Below are 10,905 nucleotides of genomic sequence, written 5' to 3'. Positions count from 1 at the left end.
TTAGATTCTCCAAGAGAATCTAAATCAAGGATTCTATCCACATTTGTTAAGCTGTGGTGGAGAATAAGCAACAAAATATGTAACTAAATTGATTTAAACCCTAAGAATGTATTTTTTTCCCAGGTAATAAGCCTGAAAATAAGTCTGAAAATTGCACTATTAATTCAGCAGCTCAACAACATCAAGGTTCTGGGTAAGCTCCTCTGTAATTCTCTTCATCTTCCCTTTACGGTCACAAGATAGCTGCAGCAACTCCAGGCAACGCATCTTCACAGGCCAGCCCATGAAAAGAAGTGGTGATAATTCCAGATGGGTGGTTCCATCTGGCGGAACCGTTGCTTCCATTTCCTTTGTCTACTTCAAGTCCCAAATCAGCTACGTCAGCCTCATAGAACAAGATTTCCCCAAATCACTTCAACTGTATGTGGCTGATTTTATTTGGGGGGTAAATACATAACTATTTAAGATAGTTCAACCAAAGGATTTTGTATTGAAACAAATACAAGTTTAAATACAAGTCCAGCCTTTTAAAATTAAACTTTCTAGGCCTGGTATGGTAGCTCATGCCTGTAATCCCAACACTTTGTGAGAGGCTGAGGCAGTTGGATCACCTGAGGTCAGAAGTTCAAGACCAGCCTGACCAAAATGGTGAAACCTGATGGTGGCACACCTGTAATCCCAGCTACTTGGGAGGTTGAGGCAGGAGAACCTGGGAGGTGGAGGTTGCAGTGAGCCCAGATCATGTCATTGCACTCCAGCCTGGGTGACAAGAGAGAAACTCCATCTCAAAAAAAAAAAAAAAAAAAAAAGGCTTTCTTATGAAAGAATGTCTCTGCATTGTCCAGTGTCAGGATGGACAATCATAACCTTGTCACACAAGAAGCACTGGGGTTGGGGAGGTAGAGAGTCCTTGTCATGTTTGGTGATAAAAACGGAAACAACGGATATATATAAATTTGGACCTCATCTTTTTTCATTGATATTTTTCCACTGGAGCTAAGCCTGATGCAAGCAAAGGCAGGAGTGCTCATTCACAATGATGTGTTGTCATGAATTTGTATCAACAGGAATCTCTTCTCATCCACGGGATGTCAGGGTAGTTACTGCTATATCTGTTACTAACCACATGCAGAAACATCTTTTCCATCCTACGTTTATTTGCAGTGAAACTATACACCAACAATATTTTTACATTTAAAAAGCACATTACTTGCACAGAGATAATTTAGCGCAAAAAAAATTAAAGAAAATACCTATCTTCCCACCAGGAAACTATTCATGGACTGCGGGCTAAGAAACTGTTTGCAAACAATTCTCTTCTGGTGCGACAGAACGGTAAATGATACTTTTCATGTGATCTCAGAGCTCTGCCTCTAAGAACATCACCCACACAGGACATGCTAAAAAGATGGGATGCAGCTGGTTGGCAACCTTTCACTCATCATTTGCTCAGGGGTTGATACAAGTAAGGGACAGAGAGTGAGGGTGTCTCTTTGGAGGTGCCTGGTAGAGAAGGGGAAGTGTGGTCTGCCGAGTGAGACATGGATTTAAATGCTGACTTTCCCTCTTCTTGGATCTTTGTTAAGTCAATTACTATCTCTCGACTTCCATCTTCTTACCTGAACAAATGAGGCTAATCATTACCTCCAGTGGAAGTGGCTTTTTTATTTTTTTGAGACAGAATCTTGTTCTGTAGCCTAGGCTGGAGTGCCGTGGTACGATCTCGGCTCACCGCAACCTCCACCTCCCAGGTTCAAGCAACTCTCCTGCCTCAACCTGCTGAGTAGCTGGGATTACAGATGCCTGTCACCACACCTGGCTAGTTTTTGTATTTTTAGTAGAGATGGGGTTTCCCCATATTGGCCAGGCTGGTCTTGAACTCTTGACATCAGGTGATCCACTTCAGCCCCCCAAAGTGCTGGGATTACAGACGTGAGCAACCACAGCCGGCCAGGAGTGAACATTTTTAAATTACCCAAATTGACCTGTGTGATTAAAAGTGACCAAAGGATGTTTTACCATCTAAGAGTGACCAGTGAGCTAATGGGACCAGCCTAGGCCCTACTAGGAAGATAAGAGAATGACAAGGTTGGTTGCATAATTCTACCCCTATCACATAAATATAAATACACGTGAGAGGTCACTTGAGTCCACACTGCCATCCTGGACTCTCTAACCCTCTTTGAAGGCAGCAGGCTAAAGAAGAGCAGTCCAGGCTTACATCTGTAAGCCATTCACACCAAGCCTCCAAACTCACCAGGAGGAAACGTTCTGCCACCCGGTGGTCCAGAGATGCTTCAACAAGTAGGATGGGCAAGGGAATGTGGGAGGCACCGACTTTTGATTTCTTCACCTTGGTCTTGCTCAGGCTAGAAAAAGAAACAACAGCAATGTACCAAGCTCATAGCTGTATGTCTTGGGTTAGTCGCTCAACCACTTTTTCTCTCTCACCCTTTCCATATAATGTCATTAGCATGAATAGAGACAAATTATTAGAGTAGCCAAGAGGGCTGAGACCCCCGCCTATGAGATCAGTCCTCATCTGTGTCCTTAGCTCACTTCATTTTGTGGGCTGCCAGATTGTAAAGTCTTATATTTTTACTCCATCATTCATATGACTTACTAACCAAATATATTCATTTAAATCCACATATTGAATATATTCATTTCCACATTTATAAGCACATGATTCTTTGCATGTAGAAATGAATGCATGTATGTATGCCATCTTATGCATTCCAAACATACTTTATAAATGCATTATATAAGCTAAAAAAATTGTCCTTCTTACTGTACAAAAGATTAAATTCTTGACCACTCACAATCAATCTCTCTATTGTACTAAGGATCCTGACAAATGTGTATCTTTATGTAAAAGAAATCCATTTCTGCCCTTTTCTACATTCTGAGCAAGACTTCACATCTCTCAAAATGTTAAAGAAATTGGATCACATTTCCTACATTTCCAAGAACTGATGGAAGTCAAAAGATGTGGAGGATTCCACGAATTCCTGTGTGATTTAGGTTCTTGAGGTCACCTGCAGAGTCCATGTCTTCTCATGCTGCCACAGATCAGCTGCTTGGTGTGAAACTCAGGTCCTTCCTCCGATTCTCCCTCTACAGTCACTCGCATCAAAAAGAACCAGAAAGTATTATCCAAAAATGCCAGTTCACAGCTCTTCTACCGCCCCCTCATCCTGAGCTAAAGGGCAAATTTGGGTGTGGTCTACTCTGCATTTTTCTTTCTTAATCCTCTCTCACCCCACTGTGGGCTCTTATTATGCAGATGTGGGTATTGCAGAGCTGGAGAATCAAAGGTTGGGGACTGCACTGGAAAATGCAGAGATTCCAAAGAGAGAGTACAAGAAAAAAGTAGAAAAGTGATTAGAGAGAGAGAGGAAAACTAGAAATGGTCTTTTAGGTCAAGGGTTAGAGAAAATATATCTTAAGATGTATTATTTATTTAGGAACCATTTAGTAGCTCTTCCTATGTGTGGTACTATTTTGAGAATACAACAATTATTAACACAATTACCTCTCATCACTATCCCATGAAGTAGGTACTATTATCCTCATTTTACAGATGAGAAAACTAAAGCACAGAGACGTTAAGTGACTTGCCCATGATTCCACAGCTTGTAAGCGAGAGAGCCAAAACTCAAACTTAGGCTGCCTGTCTGGGAAACCTTGCTCTATCCTCTTTCCCACGTGATTTGTGATCTGCATTTCCTTTTATGATATTACAGACATTCAAGTAAAGTTTGGAATGAGCAGTGCACTGGACGATATGACTTTGCCCACGACATCAACTTGAGACTAACCCATGGGGCCCCAAAATGTATTTGGCTTTTATAAGCGCATCTGAGCTGATCGGTTTTGCTGAAGATGCAGGGTGTAGTCCAGAGAGGAATCATAACATAACATCACAGACTTCTGCCTCCCTGACATCCTCCTCCTTCCTCTTCCCCTCCCTAGTCTTATCTCTTTCCTCTGGGATTGCCTCAGAAACTCCAAATTCTTCTCCCTTTATTATATAGCTTTTATCAAGCTGCTTCTTTCAAATATGCAAACCCCGACCCATCACTGGATGATTCTCCTTTAGACAGTTTTAAAAGTTTGCCTTTGGTTGAATTCCTTTGTTTCTCTAGTTTCTGAGAAGATAAATTAGAGCTCGGTATTACTAGGGTGTTATCCATAGGGTGCTGATAAAGTGTGAATACCCAGAATTATAAAGAAGAAGCATTTAGAGTCACCCTCAAGGGTCTCCATGGAAAAATACTCTCATCTGTAACACGTTTGGCTTTTCTACATCATCCAGTTTACCTTCACTTCACTCCTCTGAGAAGCAGAATCTAGAGGTTGGCGCTTCTTAGATATAATTGCTTATTGCTGAATCCTTGAAAAGCCAAGGGAGAGATATTTTTCAAAAATCTGGCCACTTTGATATCAACAGCGACTTGAGCCCAGTAGAGAATGTTACTTCCTGTTGCCAAATTGCAAAAACGCCCTCTTGAGTTTCCAAAAATACCTCTTTGCTGAAGAGTTCTTTGCCACAAAGAAGGGTGACAGGTCGCAACAGCCACTGAGTAGAAGGCAGCAGGCATTAGTCACACAGGAGAGAAGTTGCAGATAAATTTTAAGAGCTGCCACAAACACGGGACCATATGGTGTCCAGGGGCACTTTTGTTTGAGCAGATATATCTCGGGATCTTTGAGGGAATGGTTGCACTGCCAACTCGTCAATTAATCAAGCCTCCCAAGGTCACCTGGGACGTTCTGGATTGGGTTCGGGCAACAGGGGCCTGGAGGAACTGGCTTTAATTAAAGGATTTGTGCAGTAATGGAATCCTCAAATCCTTTGAGCAATGTTGCATGAACTGGGCCTTTCAATCCCCGTGTGCATTTTCCATGGCTGCAGAAAAGTGACAAATATCCTGACCAAGCACTTCTTTGGGAGTGTGTTGTTGTTAAGCCATTTAGAAACCCCACTGAAGGCCACGTGGTTGGGGAACAAGCCCAAGCAAATGAAAAAAAAAAAAGGAAACTGCGCTCTGCAGCATTGGGAAGGATATTTATTCTCCAGGCTCTGGTGATACAGTCCTGGCATGGTCATAGCTACTTTAAGGAATAATTGCTTTCAGGTACATTAAGTATTTTCATATTACCTGCAGTCCAAATTCTCACCAGCCATCTTCATTTGAATTATTACTTAGGATTTGGATGGGATAATTAATATCTGAGAGTTAATAGTCTTACAGTTTGTGCGACCCCTTAACTGGGGATCCTCTTGCAGAATTCTGCCCTTACACGGTTTTTGACATGACAGTATTCTTGTAGGGCATCTTTTAGCTTCTGAAAATCGGCTACTCCCTTTGGACCAGGTGTACGCTCTCTGGGCCAGTCCAAACAGCCTCACTTGTCTGGCTCCTGAACACATTTTTGAGTTTGTGACGGATAGGGTTTGGATCTGTGTCCCCACCCAAATCTCATGTTTAATTGTAACCCTCAATGTTGGAGGTGGGGCCTGGTGGGAAGTGATTGGATCATGTGGGTGTATCCTTCATTAATAGTTTAACACTCTCTTTTTGGTGCTGTTCTCATAACAGAGTTCTCACGAGATCTGGTTGTTTAAAACTGTGTAGCACCTGCACCCCTCTTGCTTCTGCTCCAGCTACGTAAGACGTACCTGCCTCCCCTTCGCTTTCCACCATGTTTGTAAGTTTCCTGAGGCTCCCATAGAAGCTGAGCAGATGCCAGCGTCAGGCTGCCTGTACAGCCTGTGGAACGATAAGCCAATTTAACCTCTTTTCTTTATAAATCACCCAGTCAAAGGTGTTTCATTATAGCAATGTGAGAATGTGATTAGTGACCCTGATCAGACATTTCTTTAAAGCCATGCTCATCCTCTTTCTGTCATTTAGCACTTGTGAAACTCACACATATCCCTCATACCCTCATGCCTGGCCTATATTATGAGCTATAAAACAGAAAATATGGGCTAGGAATAATGCCAATTCCTAGTCACTAACCGGAAGTCCACCTCATTGCTGATTGCTACACGTCTTTTATCAACCCCATCACCAAGAAGCTCGGATCCTGTGTGACACTACTCAGTTCTCTAAATGTGTTCAAAGAACTGTGATTTAACTTTCCGGCACCTGCTTTTTATCAGGAGCTGTTATAAGGTCATCTTTATGTGTTTTGAGAAACTGCTATCAAATTCTAATACATTGTTCAATGTCTCTTATCGAAGCAACCTGCAGGCTAAGTTATTTGCAGAGCTCAGAACTGGTAACAGTTTGCTTTCTTGTTACCTGGAGATATACAGTACACGCGTCATAGTCTACACAGGTTGCCATAATGAAATACCATAGAGTGGTGGCTAAAAAAACACATTTATTTTTCATAGTTCTGAAGACTGGAAATCTAAGATCAGGATGCTAGCCTGGTCAGTTCCTATCAAGGGCTGACTGCCTGGCTTGCTAGCGGCCTCCTTCTCTCTGTGTCCTCACATGGGTGGACAGGGAAAGAGAGTGCTCTCTGGTGTCTCTTCTAATAAGAACACTAATCCTATAGGGTCAAGGCCCTACCCTTGTGACTTCAATTAATCTTAATTCCTTCTAAAAACTCTCATCTTTAAAGTCAGTCACAGTGGGGGCTAATGTTTCAACATGCAAATTTTGAGGGGACACAATTTAGTTTATAGCAATGTAAGTTCCTGTCTGGTTTCTTTCTCCCTAGATGCTAAGAATATCATAGCAAATTTTGGGCTTAATTCCATTCACTTTCTAAATGTAGGCTTTCACTTATAATTTTTCCATAGCCTCTTATCAGGCCCATCCCAGCACCGGGCCCCTATTGCCCCAGCAATAGGCCAGTGGCCATGGCCCCAGGGTCAATACTGGTCCCCACAGACCCAGGCTCCTGGTTGGACCTCCACAGCCCTTGGCTCCCAGCTCATCTTTGAAGGCCCATGATCCAGGCCCACTCCAATACTAGCTTAGCTTCTACCACCCTAGGCATCAGGCCAGCACTCATGACCTCAGGCTCCAGGTTGGCCCCTGTAGACTGAGTACCAAGCTTTCCCAAGTACCAGGCTGGCCCTGTGTCCCTGAGCTCCAGCCTCATCCCATAAAGCCAAGCTCCATGCTCACCCCAGTGCCAGGTCAACCCTTGACCCCCAGTCCTTGCAGACCTGGGCCCTAGGCCCACCCTTGCAGGATCAGTCTCCTGGCCCACCCCAGTATTATGTTAATCCCCATTGACTCAAGTTCCAGGGCAGCCTCATAGACCCAGACTCTAGGCCCAATGCCTAGACCCAGGTTTCATGCCTAGCTATGTAAATCCAAGCTCCAAGTTGACCTTTGTGAACCCAGGCATCTGGCCCATCCACTCAAGTGATTCCAGGCACCAGACCAACCAGCCCAAGCTCTCTAGCAGCAAAGTGGACCATCCAGAATCTCTGGATAGGCTGACTTGTAAAATACTTTCCCTGCTGAAGCCAATCAGTAAACACTGAAAGAAGTGCCTACTTCTTCAAATACACAGATACATTATGCAAAGCCACAAAGATCATGAATAATAATAATAATAATGATAATAATAAAATGACACCACAAAAGAAACAAAATAAAGCACCAGTAATCAACCCTAAAGAAATGAAAATCTACAAACTGCCTTACAAAGAATTCAAAATAGCTGTCTTCAAGTTCAGTTAACAACAAAAGAACATAAATAGACAACCAAACAAAATCAGGAAAGCAATACATGAACAAAATGAGAAGTTTAACAAGATAGAAAACATAGAAAGGAACCAAGGAAACTCTAGAGGTAAAGAACACAATTACTAAACTGAAAAATTCCATAGAGATCTTCAATAGCAGGTCTGATCAAGCAAAAGAAAGAATTAACAAGCTAAAAGATAGACATTTGAAATTACCCAAAGGAACAAAAAGGAAAAAAGATTTAAAAGAGTGAAAAAGGCATATAGAACTTACAGGACACCATCAAGTGAACCAATATATACATTATGGGAGTTCCAGAGGAGCAGAAGAAGAGAAAAGGGAAGAAAACTTATTTAAAGAAATAATGACAGAAAACTTCTCAAATCTGTAGAGTAAATATGAACATCTAGTTTCATAAATCCTAAAGAACCTCAAATAGATTGAACATAAAGAGATCTTCACCAAGACATATTATAATTAAATTTCCAAGAATCAAAACAAGGGAATTTTGAAAATACCAAGAGAATAAACAATTGTCATTTAAAAGGAACCATCATAATATATCAGCAGATTTCTCAACACAAACATTGCAGGCCAGGAGAAACTGGGATGATATATTCAAAGTGCTAAAAGAAAAAGCAAAATAATCTTTCAACTGAGAATACTATAGCCAGAAAATCTGTCCTCTCGAAAGAAAGATAAGGACATCCCCAAACAAATAAAAGCTGAAGGAGTTCATCACCACTGGGCCTACCTTACAAGAAATGGTAAAGGGAGCTCTCCAGGTAAAAGTAAGAGAATACTAACAATATGAAAACATATGAAAGGATAAAACTCACTGAAAAGATAATAATACAGTCAAATTTAGAATACTATAATACTATATTGGCTGTGTAAATCTCAAACTCATCTAATTCTAGTATAAAAGTTAAAAGACAAAAATATTAAAAATAACTATAGTGATAATATTCTGTTAATAAATATACAATATAAAAATGTAAACTGTAACATTTGTAACATAAAATGTGGGGGAAGGGAAAGTTAAAGTGTAGAGTTTTTGTATATGGTAAAAGTTAAGTTGTTATCAGCTTAAAATAGACTGTTCTAACTTTAAGATGTTTTATATCAGCTTCATGGTAAACACAAAGCAAAAACCTGTAATATTTATACAAAGATAAACAGAAAGGAATAAAAGCATGCCACTATTTTAAAGAATTATTCATATCAGAAAGAAAGACAGCAACAGAGGAAGAAAGGAACTATAGAACAGTTGGAAACAATGAACAAAATGTCAATTTTAGGTTCTTACCTATCAATAATTAGTTTAAATGTGAATGTATTAAATTCCTCATTCAAAATACATAGATTACCTGAATGGATTTAAAAAAATATATAAGATCCAACCGTATACTGCCTACAAGAAACTCATTTCGGTTTTAAGGACACACATAAGCTAAAAGTGAAAAAATAATGGAGAAACTATTCCAAGCAAATGGTAATCAAAAAAGAGGAGGAGTAGCTATACTCATAATAAACAAAATGGTCTTTAAGCCACAAACTGTCACAAGAGTCCAAGAAGATCATTAGATAATGACAAGGGACCAATTCATCAAGAGGATATAACAATTGCAAATATATATGCAACCAGCATTGGAGCATCTAAATGCATAAAGCCAAACATTAACAAAACTGAGGGGAGAAATAGATAACAACACAAAAATGATATGAGGGGATTTCAATACCTCAATTTAATGATGAATAGATTATTAAGACAGAATATTTATAAGTAAATAGAGGACTTGAACAACATTCTTGATCAAATGGACCTAACAGATATATATAGAACATTCCATCCAACAGCATCAGAACACACGTTCTTCTCAATTGACCACAGAACATTCTCCAGGATATCATATATTAGGTCACAGAGCAAATCTTAGTAAACTTAAGAAGATTGAGATTATATCAAGTATCCTAAACCCTAAAGGCTCCACCAAAAAACTCTTAGAACTAATACACTAGTACAGGGACATTGCAATAATAATAGAACTCATACTATAAGTTCCACTACATAAAAGCAGAATATCATTTAGCCTTTTTTAAAAAAGAAAATTTCATCATTTGCAACAATGTGGATAAACCAGAAGGACATTATGCTAAGTGAAATAAGTCAGGCACAGGAAGACCAATATTGCACAATATTGCTTGTATATGAAGTCTAAGTCAAACTCATAGAAGCAGAGAGTAAAACAGTGGTTTCCATGGTCTGAAGATTTGGGAAAATGGGAAAATACTGGTCAAGGGATACAAGGTTTCAGTTATTTGGGATAAATAAGTTCTGGAGAGCTAATGTACAGCATGGTAACTATAGTTAGTAATATCATATTGTATGTTTTAAATTTGCTGAGAGTATATCTTAATGTTCTCAACACATACAAACACACACACACACACACAGAGAAAGAAATGTAACTATGTGAGGTAGCAAATGTGTTAATTAGCTTGATTGTGGTAATCATTTCACAATTTATATCTGTATAAAAACATCACTTTGTACACCTTAAATATATACAATTTTTACTTGTCAATTTTGCCTCAGTAAAACTGGAAAAAAATATCAGGAAATTCTAGGGCTTGCCTGCTATCCACTAATAAATTGTTCTGTGCTAAAACTACTGTGAGTGGTTTTCTGTTACTAAGAACTCTATGTCAGACAGGATCTTAAACAACGGAAGCTGACTTTGATTGATTAAGTCGAAAGTAGTTGATTTAAAGGATGATGAATTACCTCCACTTTCAAAAAGATAGACATACTTTCCCCTATTCTCCCATCAAATATGATTTTAAAATTCTGAACATTACATGAATAAACACAAGAAGTCTCCAAATGGCAAAAAAAAGAAGGTAGGCTGTCTAGGAAACTGGAGATCCAAGGAATGATACAGTGATAAGGGTTTTATTTTGACATGGGCTTGATTTTGCCACACATATCCTAGATTGGATACTGGAGAAATTGGAAACCCAGAAATGTCAATGAGAATAGACAAAAATTCCCCAAGAAAACCTGCTTTTTCTAGCCAAATGACCAGAACAGGGAAAGCCAAACATAACGGAAAATGTTAGGCAATAACTACCCTAAACACCACACACACACACACACACACACACACACACACACACA

This window comes from Cebus imitator, unplaced genomic scaffold (assembly GCF_001604975.1).
Source record: "Cebus imitator isolate Cc_AM_T3 unplaced genomic scaffold, Cebus_imitator-1.0 Scaffold617, whole genome shotgun sequence".
Lineage (NCBI taxonomy): Eukaryota > Metazoa > Chordata > Mammalia > Primates > Cebidae > Cebus > Cebus imitator.
Note: the sequence above shows the minus strand (reverse complement) of the source record.